The following is a 21,126-nucleotide window of genomic DNA, read 5'->3' on the forward strand; positions in this document are numbered from 1 at the left end:
TAGAGAACTGGAATTCAAAGCATTATATCAGAACAAGCTTTCACTGGCTGATTCGTGACCCTGAGCTGGTTTTCACAGATTAACCTTTCCATGCATTTCTCATGTACCCCGAGGGGGAGTTGAAAGTTGTTTTATGCTGCTGGGCTAATTTAATTAGATAGGATCCCATTCTTCCCTATTTGATGAGTTTTAATTTTGCTCTTCCACTAAGCTGTTAGGTTGCCTCTTCCCTTTCTACACGCTGCAGAAGAAGCTGTAATTTCCTCTCTCAACATGGGGATCACTCAGGATCTGCGTGGATCTTGGGGAGTTTGCAGGAGATAAGGGGCATCTGAATGGATGCTCCTTGCCTCCATTCTGCAGCCCCGCCTCACCAGGTCCCAGTGGTCCTTTGACAGCATGCTTCTGCCAGCAGTGGTGCTTTTATGGGCTCCCCTACTGCAGCTGCCCCATGAAGTCTCGTCTAAAACAAGATTCAGCAACAGCACAAAGGGAAAAGCAGGACAAGTTAATACAGCCTCAGGTTGAGGATTTCTGCTGAGTCAGAAGCGGGTGCGGAGCATGCTTCAGAGGTGACGGTCCTTTTGTTGTGTGCAGACATGGAGTTGGCATGGGACCATTAGTTTTAACAGGGAAGAGAATCCCCAAAAACATAGTTAGTTTTGTTTTTTTTTTTTAAATGGAAAGGCTGTAAAAGGGAAAGACAAACTGGAGACTGAGCAGCTATGTGCAGGTGGAGAAGAAGGTCTCCCCGAAGAAAGTCTATGTTGTTCTGGCTGTTCTTTTTTGGCAGGAGGGAGCTGAATGGAATGTTGGTTCTTAGGCTGGTGTACGTGTTAAACAAGGTGCTGCTCGGTGTCTCACATAAATGGGTGCACCTGCCTTCAAGCCAAACCCTACAATACAGTCAAAGGGGGCAGATTATTTTTTTGGAGGGGGTGCTGTTTTCTACTCAGGAAAGTGACCGCTTTGGAGGCAATCGAGAGAGGAGGACGGTGAGAGAAGGTAAGGCTGAGAGATGCAGAGAAATCAGGGGCATGCATTGGAGGTTGTGGTGAGCTTGAGAGGTGGGGCAGTGAGCAATGTTAAGAGGACAGATGGAGGTCATGGAGAGAGCACTCAAAGGCAGGAAGGTTTAGAGAAAGCATTGAATGCATCCATGAAGTGAGCTGTAGCTCACGAAAGCTTATGCTCAAATTTGTTAGTCTCTAAGGTGCCACAAGTATTTCTTTTCTTTTTGCGGATACATTCTAACACGGCTGCTACTCTGAAACATTTCTCTAGAGTGACAACAGTGGTGGGGGAAGTCTGTGTAGAGATGAAAGTAGAAAGAAGAGGCAAGAGTGGAAATGAGAGGCAGCAGAGCTGGAGGAATCACGAACCTGGAAACTTGGATCATCCAGGAGAAGAGTAGGAGGTGAGAAAGAGACAAAGGAGGAGGGCTCAGTGTTGACTTTAGATAGGAGTGAGCTAAGGAGCCTGGGGCATGAAAGATTGATGGAATATGTAAAGTGTATTAGTGAAGAAGGGGGGAGCAGGATGTTGGAAGGAGCTGTAGGGGTAAGAGTAGAGCCCTCTGCTGCCACCATGTTCTTTGGAATGGGAGGTTTGAGAAACAGTCACCAAAGAGAGACTGTTGAGACTGGCAGCCGGGGTGAAAGTAGACCAGTACGGCATACCGGTAAAAAGCTGGTACTGGCCCATATACAGCAGACGTTAAAGCACTTCTGCAGCAAATGATCCTTCACTGCCCCTTCACCCTCTCTTCCCCCTCACATCGGCAATCCTACTGGCAGGGCCGCTGACGGCATGGGGGGGCAAAAGGGGCAGCTGCCCTGGGGCTGGCGATTTTAAAAAGAGCCCTGGTCTCCCAGCTGCTGCTAGCGCAGCAGCAGCCAGAGCCCTCGGCCCTTTAAAATCGCTGCTGGAGCCCCGGGTGGCACAGGCCAGGCAGCATGGATGGGCTGGCTGGGGGAGGCTGACCCCCTAGCCCTGCCCCTTCTGCCTGAGGCCCCACCCCTTCCGGGGGCCTGGAGCCAAGCCCCAGTACAAGTAAGAGTTTAATATTACTTTCATCTCTGCATGCAGCTATGGTTGCTGATTCAGATGGGGAGCAGGTTTAGTATGAGGCAGATACAGAAACCATAGACTATTGATTTTACTATAAATGGAACAGGTTCTCCAGAGGGAATAGGAAAAGTAAGAAGGTGTTAGTTACTGCCACTTACTGGTATGTGACTTTGAGTATATTCGTGTCATACTACTTTTCATTACTTCTCATGTAACCAGAAAAATGGATTTAAAGTAGGATATAACTGGGGCAAATAAATATAATGATTCGACTTAAAAAAAAGTTGGGAAAAGAAGCATTAGCACATCTATGGTCTCATCCAAAGCCCATTGAAGTCAGTAGTCTCCCACTGATGTCAGTGGGCTTTGGATTTGACCATAGTCCTCCCACTCCCAGTGTAGGTACTAGTTCTATACAGCAGTGGTTCTCAAATCCGGTCTGCTGCTTGTTCAGGGAAAGCCCCTGGCGCGCCAGACCGGTTTGTTTACCTGCTGCATCCACAGGTTCGGCCGATCGCGGCTCCCGCTGGCCGCAGTTCACCACTCCAGGCAAATGGGGGCTGCGGGAAGGGTGGCCAGCACGTCCTTTGGCCTGCGCTGCTTCCCGCAGCCTCCATTGGCCTGGAGCGGCGAGCCGCGATTGGCCGAACCTGCTGTCGCGGCAGGTAAACAAACTGGTCTGGCGCTCCAGGGGCTTTTCCTGAACAAGCGGCAGCCCGGCTTTGAGAACCACTGCCCTACAGAATAGATGCCGAATCTATGGGTGCTCTGGGGCTCAAGCACCCATGGAAAAAAATAGGGGTTGCTCAGAGCCCACCATCCACAGCTTTTCGGCAGGGCTGACGATCAGCTGTGTGGCAGCTGGCTGGAGGCATCTGAGGGAGGGCGGGACCTCGGGAGGGGGCAGAGCAGGAAGAGGTGGAGCTTTGGGGGAAGGGGTGAAGTGGGGGCGGGGCCTCTGGTGCAACGGGGGTGAAGCATCCACCAGGAAAAATAAGTCAGCACCTGTGCTCTACAGTATAGTGTCTGGTGCTTTATCTAGTGTAGTTTTAAATGACTCAAGCTTTGAGGTGCTAAATTATTTTCAAATAATGTGTACCTAAAATTAAAATGTATTAATGCTGGATGCAGTCAATGGATTATTTTGAAGTCTAAATACATTTACAATAAAATAAGGGATCTGAGAAATAAGATTTACTCCAGAAGAGCTGAGAGCACAAGACAAACAAAAAGAAACAGTTTGAAAACTGGAGAGATGTGAACGTAAACGCACGTAACAAAGTTCAGAGATACTTTGAGGGAACTTTGAGATGTTGCCACAAGATAAGAAATGCAACTGCTTTTACTGCAGGTTTTTGTATTCTTAAAAATCAACATACAGTGGGCTGAACTGGCGATGCCCATGTCACCGTTCGTTCTGGCTGCAGCTCCTTGGCAGTTATGATATCCAAAATGCATGGAAGTAAATTTCATATCGCTTCTCTTTCTACAAAATGGAAAAAGAGGGAGAAATATATAACTACCAGTGCTTGTTATAATAGATTTGTTTCTTGATGGAAAAAGCATGAATAAGAGTTATGTTAGACACAGCCATTTTCAAATTCTTCTGATCTAGTATACAGAAAGTATAAATGTGTTTGGAAGGAAATGTATGGAAAAACCTGTCAAAATGTTGAAATAAGGTAATGAGGGTGCATTTATGCCTGCTGCTTGTAAAGAAACACTCTTGTTTTTCAGCATCTTAAAATGAGTCAGTTTCTCTAAACAACTCTTTTTTTGATCCACTTATTTAAGGGGACTGCAACATATGTTTTTCCTCTTTCACTTTTTAATATTTTGGTCTCTGGTGAATCGGCATACAAAAGCTTCCTTCCTTTAGCTGAAGTCCACAAATGAAAAGCTTTTCTTTCTTTGATTGCAGATTAGGCTGCCAAGAAACAAAATCTAACTGGAGAACATCACTTTAATTTATTTATGGGATACAGATGACAAGGAAGTCTGTCCTCTTCTCTGGCTTTTTGGAATGCTTTAGGCTGACCCAGCCCAGTAGAGTTCATATGGCAAAGGCAAACTGTGCCAGAAACCAAAGCCAATAGTCATTGCAAACCTCTGAACCAAAACATACCGTTAGTGCTTGAATTTCCCTATAATTTGTGTAGATTCCCTTCTTGTCAATGAAGCTAGCAGTGGATAACTAGCTTAGTGCAATCAGACAAAACAACTGTGCTATTCATTCAGTAATTAGATGATAGCAGTAATGCATGCTTTATGGTTTCCGTTCTTCATTCTTTCCTTTCTTTTAAAGCCCTTGGAGACAAACTGGGATGTTTGGCAAAGGGGAGGCTCTTGTTGAAAAATATTTTTTTTTTTTTAATTTTTTTATTTTTTTTATTTTAGGGTTGCTAATAAGTTCTATTCTCAGAAGCAAAACATTAGATCAAGGCAGCAAGAAAGAAGCAACCAGGGGAGGAGGAGAAGGAAAAAACCAAAACCCTACAGTCATTATGTATATGTACTTTTGCTTTGATCTATTTAAATGATGGAGGAATTCTTTCTTTCTTTCTTTCTTTCTTTCTTTCTTTCTTTCTTTCTGAATCATTGGGAAGACATGGCTTAATTTAGAATAAAACAAAGAATATCCATAATATAAATAATTTTAGCAGAACTAAACTGAGCTCTGTGGCCCTATTAGTGGCTCAAGAGAGGGAGGAATAGTGCTAAAAGTAAGAGGTTAGACTTGGTTTCAGGAGATAAATTTGCATAGGAGGGCAGGGGATGGCTTAAATCACTGAGCTGCAGTTTCAGCCAGAAGCTGCTGCTGTTTTTATCCTCCTGCTACCACCTCACCCACTTTCTTTTTGTCCAGATAGACAAAAAGAAAGAGGATAAAAAGCTTCCTTGAGCCACTATGCTTTGATGACTCTGTTACTACAACTATTAACCTCAGGTGCTACCTTTGGCTTTGTCTATACTAGAAAAGCACAATGATTTAACTAAACCATTTAAATGTGACTTATTTTAACCATTGCAAACGGCTAATATAGATGCATATGAGCTACTTTGACTATTGTGTATATAGATTTAGCTTAAATTGGCAACTTATGTTCTATTATATTGTCAGATCTCCCTTCCTCCTTTCACAGAAGTTCTGTGATTCAATTATGGTGTGACCTTGGGCAAGTGATTGAAGCTCCGTGGCTTCTAATTTCTTCATCAGGGTGCTAATCCAAAGCACATTAAAATGAATGAAACTCTTTCTACTGACTACAGTGGGCTTTGGGTCAGTCCCCTTTTCAGTAAGGATGCTGTGAGGATTAATTAATTCCCCTGCTGCTACATCCACATTGCTGTTTTTAGCATGCTAGCTTGAGCAGAACCAGTGTGTGTCCGTATAACTGGGCTGGGAGGCATACTGTTAGGGACCTCAGATGGCTTAAGTTAGAGATGCCCTGAGGCTGATGGAGCAGTGAGAGTGTCATTTAGTCTCCATGCCCATCAAATCCTTTAAATCTTTGCTGTGACTGCCACCATTTATGCCAACTGTGTTGCTGGTTTGGTCATATGGAAACTTACCCAGTTGGAACTGGAGGGAGACTACTAATTTATTTCACAAACAGCACTGAACAATCATTAGATATTAGTGACTTTTTTGGCTGCTAATGACCTGGGCCTAAATTTGATCTGGTCATCTAGAAGTGAAAGACTCTCTGGAAACTATTACTACTCACCAAATAAGCACAGGCCACATCACCTCCAAAAGTCTGCTGTTTGAGATTATAGCAAATGTATAAATTATTCAATGCAAATGTGGAGTTTTTGTAAATAAATAAAATAAAATAAATAAAGCTAGTTGAAATGCTTCTGAATATGATGGGAACAGCCATTTCTAAATGTCAGTAGAGCCAAGAGATTGTGTAGGGGGAAAAATGGCCATAGTTTGAGTATAAAAGTTTAAGGCATTATCCTGTGAAAAATCTATTATTGTAAAATGATCTGTATACATGGTAGAACTGTGACTTGCAATTATATTCTTTTACCACAGAAAAATGCTTGCAGGAAACAATATGGCATAGTAAAACCTATTTGGAAGCAAATGTATGGGTTAAGAGCATGTGGTCTATCATGCTATTTTTTAACTTGATATTTTCAACTTCTGGGACATTGAACAGTTACCAGCAATATGTCGTGAGCAAATTTCTTTTATTTGTAATGCTTGCTGTCATTTGTAGTGTAAGTCTCAATTGAAACATTAAACTTTTTATGAACTGGAAATCTTGGAAATCCTTCAGAGGCAGGCTTTTATTTATGATAGTGTAGTCAGCATTTCCATTATAGCCCCCTGTTTTCAGGGATTTATAATTTAGCTGTAAAAATTCATTCTAGACTGAAACTTGGCATATGAAATTGAATCTGCAGTGTGATGTTTGTACTCCATTTGAAAACAAACCTGGTAATTTCTAAGATGCAAAGCAGAAAAATAGATGCTCTTTTTGGGGTGGGGGGATGGTTTATTATTTAAGCTGATGTCTGCATCACCTTCTACAATTGATTCCATAGTAATACATTCTATTTCTATGAAATCTTTAATCTCCACACATTTAAATTTCATTTAAATTGAAATTTAACTCTGGTAGATATTCCCTTGGGTTGAAACATGGGAGCCATTTATCAATCCACAGTGATGCAACACAACAGTTTAGAATGTTCTGTGAAGAAGAATACAGTGTTCAATAGAAACGGAATGAGGACTTTAGATATACTGCAACTATGCAAACTGCATTTTGGATAAGACACTAGGATTATTATTAGCAGGAGTGTTGGAAGCAAGACACGAGAAGTAAATCTTCTGCTCTACTCTGCACTGATAAGGCTTCAACTGGAGTATTGTGTCCAGTTCTGGGTGCCACATTTCAGGAAAGATGTGGACAAACTGGAGAAAGTCCGGAGAAGAGTAACAAAAATTATTAAAGTCTAGAAAACATTACCTATGAGGGAAGATTGAAAAAATTGGGTTTGTTTAGTCTGAAGAAGAGAACACTGAGGGTGGGTGGGGACGCACAGACATGATAACAGTTTTGAAGTACCAAAAAGGTTGTTACGAGGAGGGGAAAACTTGTTCCCCTTAACCTCTGCAGATAGGACAAAAAGCAATGGGAATAAATTGCAGCAAGGGCGGTTTACATTGGACATTAGGAAATTTTTCCTGTCAGGGTGGTTAAGCACTGGAGTAAATTGCTTAGAGATATTGCAGAATCTCCATCATTGGCGATTTTTAAGAGTAGGTTAGACAAACACCTGTCAGGGATGGTCTGGATAATACTTAGTCCTGCTATGAGTGCAGGGGACTGGATTAGATGACCTTTGAAGGTCCCTTCCAGTCCTACGTTTTTATGATTCTATGACTAATATCCAGGATCTTGCAAAAAGTGTCATGGGATCTTTGGTGGTCACACATTTTCAGGACTTCAGTTTTGCATCTCACTCCAAAGATGGCACCTTTAGCACCACAGCATCCACAATCAACACACTGGGATATTGCTATAGTAATGACTGATACAGGTAAGTATATTGCTACGCTCATCACTTTTTTTAGACCTTAGTTTATCTTTGGAGACAATAATCACTCAGCTTGTCTGCTCTGAAGTGGTATGGGTGCATAATGAGATGTATATACTGTAGTTTGAGAGTAATTTCACAAGGTAGCTATTTGTAAATGAGAACTTGTTCACAGAGATTTCTCCTGGTTATATGAAGATTTGGGTCCAAATTCTGCCCCTTGAGTCTGTCTACACTGCAGTGTAAGCCCGGGCTTGTACCCGGGCTCAAGGCTAACCTCTCTTGTGTCTAGACTACCTGTGTCTAGACTGCAATTGTGCTAACCAAGGGATCGGCAACCTTTGGCACGTGGACCGTCAGGGAAATCCGCTGGCGGGCTGGGACGGTTTGTTTACCTGCAGCATCCACAGGTTTGACTGATTGCAGCTTCCACTGGCCGCGTTCACCGTTCCAGGCCAATGGGGGTTGCGGGAAGCGGCGGCCAGCACATCCCTCGGCCCACCCCACTTTCCACAGCTCCCATTGATATGGAACAGCGAATTGCGGCCAGTGGGAGCTGCAATCGGCCAAACCTGTGGATGCTGCAGGTAAACAAACCATCCCAGCTCGCCAGTGGATTTCCCTGATGGTCCACATGCCAAAGGTTGCCGATCCCTGTGCTAACCCAAGGCTTGGACCCAGGACCCTGCAGGGCTGGAGGGCCCAAGCTTGAGTCAAGCTGGGACCCTGGGTCTAAGCCCTATTGATTTGAAGTGTAACCGCAACCCTCTTTGATTCAGGTCCCAGGAGTCATCCAGAAGTATCCCACAATTTCATGGGACAACTTCCTTACTCCTCTCTATCCCAACAATCTCCAATTCACTTGATTGAAAACGGAAACCATGCCCCCACCTTTGCAAAGAGCAGCAGCTCAGGTCATAGTTAACCTGTTCTCTTCTGATCACCGATCTGCAAGCCCACTGTCAGAGAACCCTCCTGGGTTTGCAATGGAGAGCGAACTGATCAAGCCTTTTGCTTCCTGGTAACCTGCAGGATGGGTAGGAAATTTTTTCCACAGTTCACCAGGTTCATAGGGCTAGAGCAGCCACATATCGGGGGCGGGTGCTAGGGACTCTGGGATATGGTTACTCTGACTCGGGTCTGCGCACTGTAGTGTGAATGCCAGAGCCCTAGCTTCAAGCATGGGTCAGAGAATTCTTAACCTAGGGTTAAATACAATGTAGATGCTCAAGCCCAGGGTTCCCTAACACATGGCAGCTAATTCTAGTTCCATTAACTTTGAGCTTACGTTGTTGTGTAGCCATACCCTTAGATGCATATGTGTAGGCCTCATTGGAGTCACTGGGTGCTGTGTGTTTCCCATTTATGTTGTGAGGGCTCATGTGATCCCACTGACATAATAAAAGACTTGATCCTGAGCAGAAAAACATCCATGACACCCGTTGAAGTCTGCAGAAACAGCAGTTGCTCAGGATTGCTTAAGATCTTACCAAAAGAGAGCAAGCTTGGAGCAGGATAGGATAGCAAGTCTGGAGTAGGCAGCCTCTACTATTAAAACATTGTTGTGTAATACTATGATGAATGCAACTTACTGTTTTTTTTTTGTTTTTTTTCCTAGATTTGCTGTATATGTGAATATACAAGAGAGGAATAGGATATTATGGCTTAGGGATGAAGGAGCCGAGGCTTTTTGTTTTCCCATCAAAATTTAAGCATTTATATGGATAGAAATAATTACCTTTTTTGGGGGGGGGGGGCAGATTGTGAATTGGTAGGCCACTTCTGGGTAAATACAGAATAGATGAGAAGAGCCTTTCAGAAATAGAGAAGGCGGTGATACTTAATAGTGCCACTGATAACATGCTGTGACCCTGGAGTTTTTACAGGACTCAGTGGTTCATAGAATTCTGCTTTATGCTATGCTTTAGATTAATTTACTGACTGGATGCAATGTTTACACATTGGATTTAATGGAATGTTTTCCATATTTTTGTTCAGTTGCATATGTTGAGACAGGCAGGAGGAATACATCCCCTCCCCATCTAAATGGTAGACAATCGTAGATTATTTTAATTTGGCTGAGCCAGCAGAGACTACCACGTGTGGTTTTCGAAACATTTTGTTTTTAGCTTTGTACAGCTTTAAGGCCTGATCAAAAGCTCTTTGACATTAATGAGCGTCTATCAGTTAACCGTGGTCTTTGGACCAGAGCCTCAATGCCTTGCTTTATTTGTTGAATATCTTAAATATACTGGTCAAAAATTTCAGACTTGCCTCTCTGCAGTTAGGCACCTAAATTCATAAAGTACATATGTAAGTACGTGGCCTGATTTTAAAAGTTGCAGAGCACTCTCAGTTCCCATTACTAACCTTTCAGACATAGTGGAAAACCCATCACTTCCAGGCTCTTAGGGAGGAGAAGGCCTGATGGTTGGTAGGGTTTGTTTTGTGAATTATGCTTTTACTTTGTGATTATATTTGTTTGTGGGTTAGATTTTTATATATGTCCTAATGGGAGGTGGGCAGGTCTTTATATTACCACATAAAACTTGGTTAGCTGAGAGTTAAAAATGCTAGATTGCATATTCCACCAACACAAACTATGAAAAGCAAGAAAATAAGCAGTTGTCTTTCAACACCTCATCTCCACTCCTCTAATAAATTCTTCTCTTCAGCCTCAGCTACCTCCCTTCCACCTCCTACAGCTCAGATATCTCTTCCCTCATCCTGAACAACCAGTGGGCAGCCTTAATTCCAAGCGTATTTATTGGTTACGTGATGTTGAGTTGTGATTATTTTCAGGTTGGTGTGGCTTTCATAAATCAGATTGTATGTAGTTCTGAATGTGGTTTTTGTACTGATGTGTGCAAGGAAGAGAGGTCTAGTGTCAGATTGTAAACGATGTCTACAGTATACGGCTTTCTGTAATGCTTGGGAAAAGTTATGAGTGAGTGATCTCTGTTACCGATTGTTCTAAATTTAGCAATAGTTTTTATGTAGACATCAGTTAATTGAAATCTGCATGTGTGTGCATTGGCGAATTATATTTATGCCTGGAATTAAGATTACATGTTGGTGGTTCAGGATAAGAGTGTAGGTATGCAGGCTGTGTGTGGTGGAAGGAAGGTAGCGGATATTGAGAAGGGGAAGGGGTAAATGGGATGTTAAATTACTTAAATGCTTGCTTCCTTTCTTTTTAAGGTATGTACGTGTGTATATCTACACTATACTCTACTGATATAGCTATTTAGAGATAGTTATGCTGGCATATCCCCGTAGTGTAGACACATTCCACATCAATGGAAGGGATTATTCGATCAATGTAGAAACACCAGCTCCTTGAATGATGGTACTACATTGATAGAAGCATTTTTCCTTCTACCTTGCTGCATCTACAATGGGGATTATGTCAGACATGGATGTGGTTTTTAAGATGTAGCTATGTTGACGTAACTTTTAAGTGTATACCAAGCAACAGTCAAGCTACTTGAACATTAAATTAATAAAGTTTATGTGTGGGAATTTCACAGGTTTTTAAAGTTGTAAAAATATTGTATTCCTCTGTGCCTCCTTGCCTGTTTCTCTGAATATATGCTTTCAAGAACATATTATTTTGTTTTTAGTCTGGTAGAACAGCCATTGACCTCAGTAATGGCTTGCGTAGGGTTTGTATGGTTGGGTCAAATCTTAAATGTCAGGATCCAAGTTTTATTATTAGCATTGCTCTACCAAGCACCTTTCAATTGTTTATACTACACACAAACCTGTGGGCAGAAGGAGAGTGTGGGAGGGAAGTCTTCCACCCTGATTCAGTTCACTTTAAAACTTGCATAGGCCACTACTCAGGCACCTCAATAGGCCTGTCTACACTGGGAAAATGTCATCATGAATGAGCATCCATCGGACTGTTCCAGAGTGGAGCACAATGCGATCCCAGGTATTCAAGGTTTCAGATGATGCAGATGTTTTACAGAATAGGAGGATACACGGCTTAGTTTTAAGTCAACACTTATCATTGGTACAATGTTGTTAAAACCATTCAGCCTAAATGAGATCTTGATCAAGACAGGATTGCCCTCTTTTCTTGCTTGTGTTACTCATAAGCCTTCATTTGTTAGCTCAACTTACTAGTCAAATTAGAAACATGAAACAATGCTAATATACATTGAACAATCATTTTAAACTTTATAGTAATGTCACTGATTTCAGTGTTACCCTATATTTCTTTTGTGAAGGACTTTGATGACATTTCATAGTATAAAATTGATTAGCCCAGGTACAAAGTATTCCTTTAAAGGCATATAATCAGCTGTCGTTTTCTGATTCCCATAAGTGTTTAATGTAATTGAGAATAATTCTATATGAATCCATGGAATATTTAGCTTTAGTGTGCACAGTCGAATTTTAAACAATGGCAATAGCATATTGAACTTTTCTCTAAATCATTTCTTGGTTAAGAAAATTCCAAATTTCTTGCCCTATTAAAAGAACTATAAATAGGAAAGTATGTTAATAAAAGTAGGACTGGATATCTGAAGGGGATTGTTAAGTTATATAGAGCCTTCCATTTCTATGATACTGGTTTAATTTATTAATATTACCAACTTGGGGCTAAGTTAAAACAATATAATACAAAATAAAAATATATTTGGGTATTGATGCCTGAGGAATTCCAAATGTCTTGACAAAATTAAATGCAAAAGATAATTAGTAAAAGGTAGCCTGCCCACGAAACATTTTGTAAAGTAGATAATCAAAAAAATTAACCGACTATTCCATATTTACATTCCAAAACAAAATTGAAACAAGTACTCATAAATAACCTCACACACACAACAAGCAAAGTACAAAATAAATAAAATCATTTTCTGTAGGTGCATGGAAGGATGCTGCAGATGGCATGTGTTGTACATTGAGTGAAAGGACATTCATTGGAAATGGCTGAAGGTAACAACTTAAAGTAACTTCTTCCATCTAATGGTGATTGGCAATCTCTGTTGGCAGTTACATATAAACTCACCTTAAGTCCTTTTATACTGTCAGTGGTAGAAAAGGGCTTTATTGTGAATGAGAATAAGCCCTATGTGTTTAATATTTAAAGTAGCTTAATGATTTTCTATTTACATTTGAAAATTTAAGACAACTAGGAAGGTAACAACCACAGCATTTCAAATGTCAGTATGGATGAAAACTAGCTCTGCCCCTGTAGCCTACGCTAGAGCATACTCAGTCACTTTGTGGGGAAGGTAAATGCAGTCTGGTAAGCTCTAGGATGAAGCATGTGCAATGAGGATTGAATCTTTGAAGATTTTAGCTTTTAAGCTCTAAAGTCTCTAACTGAGCACGTGCAACTTCTATTTTTGAAAGGCTTTAAAACTTGGCCAAATTTGGGTGAATTTTCAGACAGCAAAAGTCATATACTTAACACAAAGGTCATCCCTGTCCCCACATTTCAAGTTCCTGCCCCAAGGAATGAGGGTGTTGAGATTCTCAAGTAAAAGGTCACCAGCATTTTTTAATATTGCAGAACAACATATTTTTTCTATCCTCATTCTCAGAATGGATGAACCCTATTGGCTGAAATGTTTTAAAAAGGCAGATACCTTGAGGCAGATACCTGGAATGGAAAATTTTAGTCCAAACAAGTTACGTTTGGCAAAGTTATAAGAAACTGAAAACATAATTTTGTAATAAGAAGTGTTGGGCAACCTTAATAGCTACCAGCCCCACCTGTAATAAGACCAATTCTAAATGACCTGTCAATCCCCACATTAAATTATATATTTTTTAAATGAATGATGTCCTGATGCACACAAAGGCCAGAAATAACGTAAACATATTTTTCTTACTGATTTAATATACATTTCTGACTTACGACTTAGTGACGTGAGGAGGACGAAGTGGATTAATAACAAAATATGAATGTGATCTGTAGTACTTGTCTGTGTGGGATAAGAAGAATGGAGGGCATTGGCAAAGTGTGTAATGCCTCTGCTGCTCTAGGAATTTTTGGGGGGTATGTTGTGGCCTGTGTTTTACAGGAGCTCAGACTGGATGATCACAGTGGTCTGTTCTAGCCTTGGAATCTATGAATCTTGTGTTTGAGTCATCAAAATCTCAGTCTGCTTTCTATAAACACATCCCTAACTGTTTTATTCTAAAAAACACTTAGATGATTAGATGGTAAACATGGGTCCTGGAGACACTAGCATAATTCATGAATCTGTCAGTCACCGAAAATGGTAATAGTTTTTTTCATGTAACTCTTATTACCAAGACAAGGAAGGCTTCATTTCCCATCCTTTCTCCTCTGTTTTTATTTTCCTTCTCTTCAAAATACACCACCTTGTCATGATAGTCATTGTGGGCTTTTAATATCTAATCAAATAAAATCAGTTAATGTGAAAATCTTGTTAAAACAAAGTTGTCTTCCCCTATTCACAAGTGTAACTGAGTAGTTTCATAGTTTCCCTTACGCTCCGTGTGTGTGTGTGTGTGTGTGTGTGTGTTTAAAATAATGCTTTGAATAGTGTCTTTCATACAAACTACTGTGCAGCCTAAAATGCTTTACAGAGTTAAATAATACATATTTACCCAGGGAGAGAGAAATAAAGCGGTAAAAACACCGGACAAAAAAAGGGAGGTGAGACTGTGGAGAGAACAACATTGTATAATGGACTTGCATAATATGGTTTTCGGTTGTAATTTACTCAGTATTATACACAAGTTAAACGATATTGGACCTGGTCAGTACTTAAATAGGAGACTTCCAGATAAAATCTCTAAGACATATGCAACCCTCCACAGAAACTGTGGGATATAGTAATGTAAGATAATGCTTGAAATCAATTGGGGCTTGAAAGTGATGACACAGTAGAGCTCTTGGATTTTCAGTGCTGGGTTCCTAAAATTAAACTCCTGAATCCTTTATTTAGCCCAGTGGAAGTGCATACCCCACTTCATAGAAAGTTATAGTAGATGCCACTGCTGTGTGCACATCTTCAGTATTCCTGGAGGTATTGTACCTACTTACAGGAGATGCCAAATCTGCTGTTGGAGTAGCATACTTCTGCATTTTTCCTATCATGTGGCTTAAAGCAATAATCTAGTCCCGGGCTATATTGCACCGCGACCCCCTTCTGACAACAAAAATTACTATAGGACCCCAGGAGGAGAGACCAATGTCTCCCAGGGGTGGAGGGGCAAAGCCAAAGGCCCACCTTCCCCGGCCAGGGGGCCTGTAACCTGAGCCCTGCCGCCCAGGGCTGAAGCCCTAAGGCTTGGGGTTTAGCTTTGGCCCCAGCAAGCCTAAGCCCGCCCTGGCAACCCCATTAAAACGGGGTCGTGACCCACTTTGGGGTCCCAACCCACAGTTTGAGAACCACTGATCTAGCCCTTGTTATGTTAATAGCCTTTACTGCTAAAGTATAAAGAGACAGTGTATGACTTTTTTTTTTTTTTTTTTTTTTTTTTTTGTTCAGGGCTTTAATATTATCAGCATGTATTTTCATTTACATTGAAGACTTGTTATATTTATAGCTTTCAGACCTAATAAGATCAGGAAAAATGCTGAATCATAAGACTGACTTTTGGAAGTAGTGGGCTTTACTGTGGGTTCCCTGGAAGTTCATACAGTAGCTTTGATGTCTTAGAGCCCAATAAAAACTACTTAACTTTTCTTGTCCTTTTTAAAAAGTGTCTTATAGGGAAAATATTTATATCAGCACTTTTCTTCCCATCAACATATAGCAGCTGCCTTAAAAATATTTCATTGAAATAATTGTTGTCCTAGACATTCAAAATTAAGAATAAAATAGAAATCATGTCTGTCAGGGTAAGGAACACCTTAAAGGAAGATGTGTAATTAGAAGCATTCTAATGCTTCTGATCCTTTCATACTCTGTTACTGGTAAACGGCTTTTAAAAAAAAAAAAATAAAAGAAGCATTACCCAACTGGCAGCTTGGAGTCACAGGAGTACAGCAAATGGAGAGGATCCAGTTCAGGGAAGCAATGACTGATAGTGTGCTGCCTGCCAGGAGTCAGGATCTGAGATGTTATGGAAAAGTTGCTGAGGCTTATCCATCCCTTTGAGCAGTCAGGGGTGCAGATGGTGGTCTCATCCATCCTCCTGGTTGAGGGTAAAAGCCCAGGAAAGCACATGCACATCTTGGAGATGAATGCATGGCTGTAAAATATGGTGTCAATAGGAGGGCTTTAGCTTCTGCCACCATGGGATGCTGCTCTGGAAAAGATTACTGCTGGGAAAAGATGAGGGCCTACCCGACCAAGAAGGGGAAGAGCATGTTCACACACTGATTCACAAACCTAGAGTGAAGGACTTTACACTAGGTTCAAATGGGGCAGGTGACAAAAGCTTACAGGTAGGTATAAAAAAAGTTGACATTATCAAAGGGCTAAATATTGAGGGGGGCATTACAGTAGGGTTATAAGAGCAATGATAGGGATTACTATGGGGGAATATTCTCAGTATTTTAGATGTACACAAATGCAAGGAGTATGGGGAATTAACAGGAAGAATTGGAAGTCTTAGTACATAAGCTAAATCATGACTTAATTGGCATCACAGATACTTGGTGGGATGAATCTCATGAGAAGAATATTGATATAGAAGGGTATAGCTTGTTCAGGAGAACAGGGAGAGGAAAAAGTGAGGAGATATTGATTGTACATCAAGACTATATATGCTTGTTCTGAGGTCTAGGAGGAGGTGAGGCAAACCAGTTGAAAGTCTCTGGGTGAAGATAAAGGAAAAAAACGGGTGATAAGATGGTAGTGGTCTTTTATACACAACAAAATCAGGAGGTGGTAGAACAAATTTCTTTCAGAAATAAAAAATACCTAGCACACAAGACCTGGTTAGTGTCCTTAACCACCCAGACATCTGTTGGAAAAGTATTATGGTAAAACACAAAATGTTCAATATATTCTTGGAATATATCGGGGATGACTTCTTGTTTCAGAAGCTGGAGGAAGTACCAAGCGGACAGCCATTTGAGACTTGATTCAGACTGTGATGAATTGATTGCAGATCTAAAGGTTAAAGGCAATTTGGATGAAAGTGATCATGAAATGATAGATTTCATGATTCAAAGGAAAGGAAGGCATTGGAGAGAGGCAGAATAAGGACAATGGACTTCAAAAAAAAGCAGTCTTTAACAGCCTCAGAAGTGATAGGTAGGGTCCCCAAGAAGAAAAGTTAAGGAATAAAGTAGACACAACAGCAAACTATCCGGATGTGAAGGAAGACTAGGTATAATGGTAAGAAGCCAATAGTTGCATCAGGAACATTTTAATGATGTGGAAATCAAAAAGAAATCTACAAAAAGTGAAAACATGGACAAATTGCTAAGGAGGAGCACAAAAGAATAATGCAAGCACATAGGGAGAAAATCAGAAAGGCTAAGGCACACCAGCAAGGGTCATAAGAGGCAAAAAGAAGAGTTTCTATAAATTAGGAGCAAGAGAAAGATGAAGGAAAGTGTAGCCCCTTACTTAGCGGGGAAGGCATACAAAGAATGAACCAAGAAAACTGAGGTGTTTAATGCCTATTTTGTCTCATTCTTTTACTAAAAAGGTTAATTGTGACCAGGTGCTTAACACAATCAATATTAACATCAAGGGGGAAGGAATGCAAGCCAAAACAGGAAAATAAAAGTTTAAGGATAGATAAGTTAACTGTGTTCAAGTTGGCAGGGCCTGATGAAATTCATTCTTGAGTATTTATTTAAGGAACTAACTGAAGCATTCTCAGAACTGTTAGGAGTTATTTTCAAAAGCTTACAGAGGACAGGTGAGGTCCTAGAAGACTGGAGAAGGACAAACATAGTACCTATCTTTAAAAGGGGGAACAAAGAGGACACAGAGACTTGTGCACCAGTTAGCCAAACTTTGATAACTGGAAAGATACTGGAATAAATTACAGTTTGTAAATACCTAAAGGATAATATGTTTTTAAGTAATACCCAGCATGAATTTGTCTAGAAGTAATCATGTCAAACTAACCTAATTTCCTTCTTTGATAGGATTACTAGCCTAGTGGATGGGGTGGGGGGAGGAGCTGTAGGTGTGATATATCTTGAATTTAGTAAGCAGTGTTGTAGCTGTGTCGGTCCCAAGGTATTAGAGAGACAAGATGGGTGAGATAATATCTTTTATTGGACCAACTTGTGTTGGTGAGAGAGACAAGCTTTCAAGATTACACTGAGCTCTTCTTCAGGTCTGGGAAACATATTCAGTGTGTCATAGCTAAATACAAGATGAAACAGATTGTTTAGCATAAGCAGTTAACACACATTTCAAGGGGCCATTCAAGGTGATGTGGCCCCTTAACCTTGAACGGTTCCTTAAAATATGTATTAACTACTTATGCTAACCAATCTGTTCCATCTTGTATTTAGCTATGACACACTGAATATGTTTCCCAGACCTGAAGAAGAGCTCTGTGTAAACTCGAAAGCTTATCTCTCTCACTAACACAAGTTGGTCCAATAAATATTATCTCGCACAACTTGTCTCTTTGATTTTTAGTGAGGCTTTTGACACAGTCCCACATGTCACTCTCATAGGCAAACTAGGGAAATGTGGTCTAATGAAATTAGTGTAATTTGCACAACTGGTTGAAAAATTGGTTAATAATATTTAAGTACAATGGTTCACTGTCAAACTGGGATCATGTTTCTAGTGGGGCCCTGCAGGGGTCAGTTCTGGTTCTGGTGCTAGTCAATATATTCATTAATTACTTGGATGATAGAGTGGAAAAGTATGCTTATGCCATTTGTGGATGATACAAAGCTAGGCAGGGTTGCAAGCACTTTAGAGGACAGGATTAGAATTAAAAATGATCTTGATAAATTGGAGAATTGTTCTGAAATCAACAAGGTGAAATTCAATTAAGACAAGTGCAAAGTACTGTACTTGGGAAGGAAAAATTAAATGCACAGCTATTAAATGGGAAATAAAAGACTAGGAGGTAGAACTTTTGAAAAGGATCTGAGGGTTATAATGGATCAGAAATTGAATGAGTCAAAACTATGATGTAATAGCAAAAAAAGCTAATATCATTCTGGGGTGTATTATTGGGTGTCATATGTAAGACCTAGGAGAGAATTGTCCTGCTCTACTTGGCACCAGTGAGGTCTCAGATGGAGTACTGTTTCCAATTCTGGGTGCCACACTTTCAGCTGTGGATAGATTGGAGAGAGTGCAGAGGAGAACAATAAAAATGACAAAAGGTTTACAAAATCTAACTTATGAGGACAGGTTAAAAAAACTGGCCTTGAGGTTTAGTCTTGAGAGGGGACGTGTTAAATCTTCAAATATGTTAAGGGCTGTTATAAAAAGAAATGTGATCAGTTGTTCTCCATGCCCACTTGAGGTAGGAAAAGAAGTAATGGACTTACTTTGCAGCAAGGGAGATTAGGTTAGATATTAAGAATAACTTTCTAACTATAAGGGTAAATAAGCTCTGGAATAGGCTTCTGAAGGAGTTTGCAGAATCCCCATCTTGAAGATTTTTAAGAACAGGTTGGACTAACACCGGTCATGGATGGTTTAGTTTACTGTGTCCTTCCTCAGCACAGGGGGCTGGGCTCGGTGACCTCTTAAGGTCCCTTCCAGTCCTACATTTCTGTGATTCTATGGGAAGGAGAACAAACATACATCTGAGTGGAAAGACAGAAGTGCTCTGACAAAACATAGTAAAAAGATTTGTCCTGAAACTATATAATAAGCTTGGCCCAGTTTTTCTCAAATCACTACATCTCCAGTGGCCCACAGGGTGCTCAAATGTTTTGAGAACCAAGCACTGAAGGATTGAGAGGGGAAGTAGTCATGAAAGGTCCTGATTTTTGCGCCCGAGATTTTTCGTGCAACGAAGATCATGTCGGTTGTCCCGCGGGATGCTCTCAAACCACACTGAGATTCTGGCAATATTTCCTCAGCAAGGTGAAGTAATCGGTTTGAGAGGATACGTGCAAGAATTTTCCCAGCTGTAGATAGCAAGGCAATGCCTCAGTAGTTTCCACACACCGACTTTTATCTCCTTTCTTAAAGATTGTAACAAAGTTAGCATTTCTCAAGTCTTTTGGAATCTTCTCATCGTTCCAGATATGAAGAAAGAGTGTAGAACTTCCCTACCAGTTCTTCACCTCCAAACGTGTAGACTTCAGCTGGTGTGCCATCAGGCCCTGCAGTCTTGTTGTTCTTAGTTTCATAATGGCTGAGGGTGAGAGGGTCAGCAAGAGATTCTCTTTCATTGTCATTGAGCTATTGATTCAATAGTGGCATCAGAGACAGTTGACTTATGGTTCAGGAGTAACTCGAAATGCTCCTTCCATCTGGCTTTTATGGCTTCGCTGTCCTTAAAATATGTTGATCCGTTTTGGGCTTGGAGTGGTGTGGGTCCATGGGAGCATGGGCTGTAAATGGCCCTTGTTGCCTGAAAGATGCTGCTTATGTCATATTTATCATCATAAAGTTCAATCTCCATGGCCTTTTCTCTCCACCACTTATTTTTGATGCCACGGATTTTCCTTTGGGCTTCAGTTTTGAGTTGCTAGTATGACTTTCTTCACAAATCGCCATGAAGGCCAGACTTTGGAGACAGTTGAGCACTTTTGCTACCTTGGTAGCCCACTTTCTCAAAATGCAAAAATCGACAGTGAGATCTAGCACAGGATCCAGTGCGCAAGTGCTTCCTTTGGGAAATTGCTCCAATGCATTTTCACGGACCGTGACCTACGGCAGGATAGCAAGATACAGGTCTATAAGACTATTGTTGTTCCTACACTCCTCTGTGGATGCGAAACCTGGGTGACCTATCGATGGCACCTCAAGAGTTTGGAGAGGTACCACCAACAATGCCTCCAGAAGATCCTTCATGTCAAGGGGCAAGATCACTGCACTAATGCCAGTATCTTCACTGAAGCCAATGTTGCCAGTATTGAAGCAGTGATCCTCAAGCATCAACTTCGCTGGGCTGGACATTGTGTGCAGATGCCAGACTCTCACCTCCCAAAACAAATCCTCTGCTCTCAGCTCGCCCCTGGTGAGAGATCCCGCGATAGTCAGAGGAAACGCTACTAAGAGACACTGAAAGCATATCTTAAGAAAACTGAGTGGACATCACAAGCTGGGAAGAGCAAGACGCCAACTGATGCCAATGGTGCCATATCAGGGAATGGCCCACTTTGAGGAGATGCACCTTGCTCTCAAAAGCTGAAAACTTTCTCCCAGCAGGCCGGTGGCCTACCACACAATGTCTGTACCTACTGTGGGTGGATTTGCGGTTCCAGGATCAGACTCCTGAGTTATCTCAGGACCCATATGTAAATCCGTGGTAGAGGTCATCCTCTAATTCAGGGATCGCCAATCATGAATCAGTCATTATAGGACATTTGGTCTTAAGAAATCTGCTGATGGGTAAACCCTGGGTGTTTGGTTTTTTTTTTTCTTTGCTAAAGCCAAGCTTAAAAGGGAC

The 21,126-nt window shown here is 41.1% G+C and overlaps 1 long non-coding RNA gene across 4 annotated transcripts in view; it reads left to right on the top strand.

Moving 5' to 3' along the window:
- Window positions 1–21,126, top strand: part of LOC119859997 — a 67,572-nt gene that overhangs the window by 35,953 nt on the left and 10,493 nt on the right. For 2 of the 4 annotated variants that reach the window (XR_006277779.1, XR_006277780.1), the window contains 2 exons: window positions 1,285–1,417; window positions 4,468–6,342. The exons of 1 other annotated variant lie outside the window; for it this stretch is intronic. This is a non-coding gene — a long non-coding RNA (uncharacterized LOC119859997). Of the gene's footprint in view, window positions 1–1,284; window positions 1,418–4,467; window positions 6,343–12,500; window positions 12,574–21,126 lie in introns of those variants that run through there. One more of the 4 variants, XR_006277778.1, reaches the window with a different exon arrangement.

Source organism: Dermochelys coriacea, chromosome 1 (assembly GCF_009764565.3).
Source record: "Dermochelys coriacea isolate rDerCor1 chromosome 1, rDerCor1.pri.v4, whole genome shotgun sequence".
Taxonomy (NCBI): Eukaryota; Metazoa; Chordata; order Testudines; family Dermochelyidae; genus Dermochelys; species Dermochelys coriacea.